The following is a 6,893-nucleotide window of genomic DNA, read 5'->3' on the forward strand; positions in this document are numbered from 1 at the left end:
ATTATGTTTAATGACAGTTATTACAAATTAAAAATTATACGGATTACAAATTACACACTTTTGGTAGGCAGCCACCAAACAACAGAAAAAGCCTCCAAAAAATTGGAGAGAGAATAACATGAGTATATCATCTGATTCTTTGCATGAGAACATGGTGGATACACTAGGTCTTATACAGTCAAACAGAGAAGTGAAAATAGGTATAAAGAGCAGTGTAATACAGTACAACAAAAGAGGAAGTACTCTGACAGCGTTTCCACCAGAATCTGAGATACTTTTCCCTATTTATAGGGTTTTTTTCAGTTACAAGTGATGTAAGAAAAAATTAAACCAATAATTTAAAAATGGTAGATCAAACTTTACTCCTGTTTATTACTAAATTTATTATAGTATCTAAGAAATTCAGCTTAAAAATGTATAGCCTTCTTCCAACAGACTAACTCAGTAGCATTTCAAACATGGATTTTGCCTTCTACTTTTGTCTTCAGTAAAATCTCCCTTTTATCAATCTTCTCAAAATTCAGTAAATAGAGCAATTCATGGAGCATAGAAGATATTTTATTTCTTACCACTTTAATGTAAACATTTCTTTTTCTTCATTTTCTACAATAAAATGGGTTAGCCAATAATTGAATTTTGATTTCTTCATGTTTTGAGTTTTTTTTATTTTTTGCTTTAAGTCATGGATTACTGTAATTTAGCCCAAAATCTGACAACTACTCATTAGACTTATCACTCCACTGGACTTTGATGCAGGTGCAAGGACTGTAGGCATTGTAGAAAGGGGAACTTCTTAATTTTCATCATTTTGTAATGCTGGCTTTCATTGATTCATCTTTGCAGATGGAAAATTTCCACTGAAGTTAGTGGAAAAATAGTTTGCATAAACTGAACGGAGGGTGTCACCTCTTTTTTTGCAATAGCAGAATGACACAACTCCACTAGAGTGGTAACAGTATGGATGAAGTTTACTCAAATTTATCCTTAATTGCCTTTCCATCTTCTCTGAATTAAAATGCTGTCAAGCCACGCGACCTCTCCTTATTCTATTTAGTTGATGATAGAAAGTGGTTGCCCCCCTAGGATGTGCTGAAAGCTGGTAACTCTTTACTCCCGCATTCTGAGATATCACTTGCTCCCAAGGAAGAATAAAAGCAGGGAGATAGAAACAATAGAGGGATTCTCTCCACTCATAGATCGGGGAGCCCCTTATAGGTCCTTATATACAGCCCAATCTTATCCTCCTCCTCCCTCTCTTATGTGTAGCATGATCTAGGTGAAAATTTGAGTAATAGTCATATACATAATAGCATGTACTTTATTAAGCTTATTAGCATATGCAGAGCTGTGTATTTTAATATGTAAACCACCCTTAGCCAGGCAAAAGTTACTTTTTCACCATTCTGTCCTTTGAAATTTTGGTGATATGACTTTGTTTCATTCTTCTGAGCCCAAACAGGACCATCCTATCTCCACAGGCCTCCTCTTTTGGCCAGGTCAGCCTTTCTCAACATCAGCTATGCAGATCTCCATCTGCAAAGATAACACAGAATGCACACAGTGTATACCAGAAAGAGCAATCCTTAGCCCTTACCTGACTCTTTGGTCATCATCCCACAGCACTGAGGGAGGAAAGTGAGAATACACGCAGAAATGGCTCCTGTCCTTGGAAACGAAATTCCAAGGAGAAAGAGATGGCAGCTTAGCAGAAAGTCAACAGCCACTATCTAAATATAACAAGCTGGCTCCTCAGCTTAAAATCCTGCAAGCAGAATTTGAAAATGAGCAAGCCAAGATGAAGAAAATGCAACAACAGATTTGTGAGTTTAGAAGAGAGAACAAAAATCTGCAGCAACAGAGGGTGAAAGACCAAGGACAAAACCACATCCTGCAGCTTGAAACTACCAGATGGAAAGAGATATGATAGAGTCAGAGAATCACAGACAGCTAAGTATAGTTTCACATTGATACTGTAAGCATTGTAAGTATCTATAACAATCCTAGATGTTATGTGCAGCAGTTCCCCTTACCTTCTTGGGACAAACTTCCACTGACTCAAACTGAAGGTTCTGACCAAGAAGTTACTTTAAGAACTTTAAAGGAAAAATAGCATTCCTAAAGTCCTTTGCTGGACATGAGTCCAAGTGTGGAATTTTGACTTACAGAGATCACCTAATGCAATCACCTGATTTCAAGCTGTGACCAAACACTTTGCAATTTATTATTTGAAGTAAACGAGGGAACAAAAAGTTATGGCAATGGCCTTTTCCACTTCTTCAAGGGGAAAGGAAATGAAAGGGTTGGAATGCAAATGTTGCAAAGTTTGACAGGTGTGCTGGTTTTGGCTGGGATAGAGTTAATTTTCTTCACATTGGCTAGTATTGGGGCTGTGGTTTTGATTTGTGCTGAAAAAAGGGTTGAAAATGTATGGATGTTTCTGTTATTGCTGAGCTGCACTCGTGCACTGTCAAGGCCTGTTCTGCTCCTTGTACTCCCCACCATCAAGGAGGCTGGGGGTGCACAAGGATTTGGGAGGGGACACAGTCAGGACAGCTGACTCCAGCTGAGCAAAGAGTTATTCCAGACCGTATGGTGTCATGCTCAGCACATAGAGCTGGGGGAAGAAGGGGAAGGAGGGGATGTTTGGAGTAATGACATTTGTCTTCCCAAGTAACTCTTATGTGTTATGGAGCCCTGCTTTCCTGGAGATGGCCCTATACTTGCCCGCCCATGGAATGCAGAGAATTAATTCCTTGGTTTAATTTTTCTTGTGTACATGGCTTTTGCTTTACCTATCAAACTGTCTTTATCTCAATCTGTGATTTTTTTCACTTTTACTCTTCCAATTCTCTACCTGATCCTGCTGCTGCGAGAGTGAATGAGTTCCAATTTGAATGCACCAATAACAGTACATAAAGTCATTCAACAAAGATAAAATACCTGCTTTGTTAATTTCCATTATCATAAAGTGTAATATCTAGGAATTAATCAAGTCTTCATCTTTCCTTTTTTTTTTCTTTAGCGCTGACAATCTACCATAGCATTTCACTTCAGAGCTTGCCACTAGTGAACAACATCCATGTCTGTGAAAGCCCCAAGCTTCTCCAGAACAAGCAGTTCTGAAGTGTGCCAGTTAGCTATGCAGAACTGCACCACCAGATTCGTTGCCACTCCTGAACTATTCCATGCTGAGTCTGAATTATGTAAAAGGGAATGCTGGTACCCCAAGCCACTACGCCACATAGGCTCTGAAAAGCAAACTCTCACACCTACCAATGTGATTTGCATTCACAGAAATGTGAATTTAAGGTGTAGTCTTGAAGTTGAGACATCTCTGGCATTTCAAGCTAGGTTTCAAACAACATACAAGGATTAGTAGATAAACATAATTAAATGGACATGTCAAATCTTTAGTTTGGTACCACTAATCACTTTGATTAGTGGTACCACTAATCACTTTGACTGAATCACTTTGACTCTTTTTAAAGGGTAAGTTTTCTTGCAGATTTTAAAATATTGCCCATACTATTTATTCTTTATATACAGTAATTTAACAGTTAACTAAACTGTTTAACTAACTGAAAATATTCTATCTTTTACTTAAAGAAGACAGTCTATTAGGGCTTTTTTCCTTAAAGAGGATAGTCTGTTAGGTTTTCTTGTTACTAACATCTCACAACTGACACACTTAGAAGCACCTGGGGAACTCTTCAGAAGTCAGGACTCTCTGCAGCTTTGTACTTTTCTAATTTCACAGTGTAGCATCCTTTCTTGGGTGAGAAAGACTGGACTTATGAAATTCACGTCCACAATGACATGAATCTACCAAACAGCCAGCCTGTCACTGAATTAGCAGCAAAAATTAACTTACAGTGTAGAATAAAAATAGGTTTTTATCTTTCCATGTCAACAACTTCATTTCTGCTCTTCATGCAGAGGGAAGATAAAAAAATCTGGTAGCTAAAAATACTCTATGCTTTAAGCTGTATATGTTACAAAATCATCACCTCAACCTTCAGCTGAAGTGTTATAAAGAGTCTTAAACTGGGCAACCTTGAACACGGCCAAAGTGAGCTCTGAAGTTCCTTTCCTGTTGCCATCATACGGAGCATATGGAATCCATAAATCTGATTAAGCAATCATGGTTAGCAATGACAAATTTATCTAGATTATTAGATTTTTCATTTGAATTTTTCCATTTCTCAAAAAAATCATCTATTTAGTCATTATTTAGTCAAGTTTGTGGAACACTATCAGTTTATCCATATATTTCTGAGGTACGTCTTCAGAGAGGTATCTCTTTTTTTTTTTTTTTTTTGGATAAAATAAGGAATCTGTGTGTGTTTGAGTCAATTTTTCTGTAATAGGGTAAATAAAATTTCTTCCTGAAAAAACTTCAAAGAACCCCCACAATTCAGGCAAAAACCTAGCAAGTCTCATTAAGAGCTCCTGTGAACAGTTTTGTCCCGTAGTCAGAAGCAACCAACAGACTTCCAGGGATGAGGGTTGCAACATGACCCCTTTCTGCCTGCATCAATTTCAAATAAGTTGATTCCCCAGACTTATAATCAGTGGTGAGAAAAATAATGTCAGCTTGATAGGTCTAAGTGGAAGATTCTCATTGGAATTATTAACTGCCACATATAGTAACTTTGTAATTTTGAAAAGAACCATAGAAATAAAAAGAAAAACAAATCTCAGAATTTCATATCCACAGAATTACTTCTCTAAACTAAAAAAAGGTAAAGAAGAGATAAAGGAAGCAGACAACAGGTTAGGACTTTATGTATGACACTGCTCCTAAAAGTGCTTTGTTGAATTCATCTCTCATAGAAGCTACTGAGTAAATGCTGAAGAGGCAGTCCAGCTGGTTCTTAAACACTTCACCAAAAACAAGTATTAATGCAAAAATAAGTCTGTCTATATGTACATAAACAGTTATTTGCCTTTTCCTGGTATCTTCAAAGAGGAAACACACATCTGGGAGATTCATTTAAGAAGTTCAAAATGGAAATAAAAAGTAAACTTTATTTATAATCCACAGACTAGAAATGCTCACTCTTTTTGTAATATGCTTTATGAAACTGAAGGCATATTTTCTAGTTACAGTTTTACATGTAATTTCTAACTGAAACCCTTTTTTAAAATGCAAGGATACAATGCTTGTACATGACTGCAATCACATTCCATGGGCAACATGAACTCCTAGTGAACACTAGCCTTTTCAGAATTAGTATCCAGCAGAAGGGATGTCAAATCTAAAAGTCACAATAGTGGCAAATACTGTCAACACTTACTTTATTACGACTGTGAATGCACACGTGGAGCAGTCCATGAAAAAAAAACCTCGGAATCTTGCTCCAGTTTTTCATACAGGCTTTTCTTTCAAATTATAACTTGTTTAATATGGGTACAGTGCTTAGCACAAAAGAACTGCAGCCTAATATGCTTTTAGGCACAGTTGTAGTATTGCAGTCAGTCTTGGCTTAGCGTTTTGCTGCAGGTAGTCAGGGTACCTCAATTATTTTCACACACACTTTTAATTAACACATTTCTGTGCCGCCCACCACGTGCAAATTCAGTAAGAGCGCCATACAGGTTAATTAATTAGCAACATCACAAGTGGTTAACTCAGATGGAAAAGCAGCACATTAAGTACATAGTCAATGTATAGATGACACAAAATATTTCAGATCCTACAATGCTATATAGGAAACCACCTACAGCATGCCAGTATTCTTCTACTTTCCTGAAGAAAAAGTAATTAGCTGCTTTCCCCCGTACAAAAAAAACCCCCACAAAACAACCAAACCATGACTAGGTTAAGTCAAACATGTTTGGCCAAAGATTATATGTTAAACAAACTTTAGGACCTTTGCAGAAAAAGTAATATTATACCATTGTGTGGATAGACTAGAAATACTTTTATCAGTAGCAGTGAATGTTTTCCAATTTTCAGAATCATGCACCACTTTCAGTCAATACTTAACAGCATTTCAGTAAGGTTTTCGGCATGTTAAAATAAGATTAAAAGTTAGAATGGTTACTTATGATAATTTTTTTAGTGTCATTTGCAGGTTGAAAATCAAATGAGTGAAAATAAAAAATGAAAGCCTCAAGACTACATTTACCATTGCCATTACAGCAAGCTGCAGATGCTCAAATGACAAATTAAAGCTACCTCAAAATATAGAATGTATCAAAACTACTCTTGCTTCATTGTATCCTGTACGAAAATTGCTGAATTAACTGTCGGAGGAAGGATAAAGCTTGTAGGTTGTTTTTGGCCCTGATATTTTTGTTTTTGCTGAATGTTTTGATTGCAGGGCCTGGGAAAGCTTTCCATCTTAATAACCCTTCTAACATTTAAGAAAAGGTCCCCTGAGATAAAGGCAATGTATCAGTATCATATTCATTGCCTATCACACTTCGGGAAACTTTCAATTAAACTGTCAAATATATGACCTAAACTCAGTTATTCCAAAGCAACATGGAATTACAAGATTTAAACAGCATCTTTGTTTCAGTAATATGCTTTATCTTTGCTTCTTCCAGAGGTATGTTAATCTACTAAAAAAAAAAATTCTTATCCTTTGGAGTTTACTGTGTTATAGTACATTAACAAAGTCGAACACAACTGGTATTCCCTGCATTAAAAGCATCCCAAGCTCAAAGTGCAGGCTCCCACACTGCCAAGTGCCAAAGGCATGCTGGCAGAGAAGTGGCCCTGGCCTCCCACAGCCACCCCATCCACCTGTTGTGGCCATGAGCACCCCGACAGCCATAGGCAGCACTTCCCACAGAATCACAGAATATTCCAAGTTGGAAGGGACCCACTCTTGTGCAGAAAAAGTGGATTCTTTACTCAGCGTGCAACAAACCATTAACTACAC

This window comes from Manacus candei, unplaced genomic scaffold, assembly GCF_025592945.1.
Source record: "Manacus candei isolate 608988 ecotype Guabito, Panama unplaced genomic scaffold, ASM2559294v1 h1tg000049l, whole genome shotgun sequence".
Lineage (NCBI taxonomy): Eukaryota > Metazoa > Chordata > Aves > Passeriformes > Pipridae > Manacus > Manacus candei.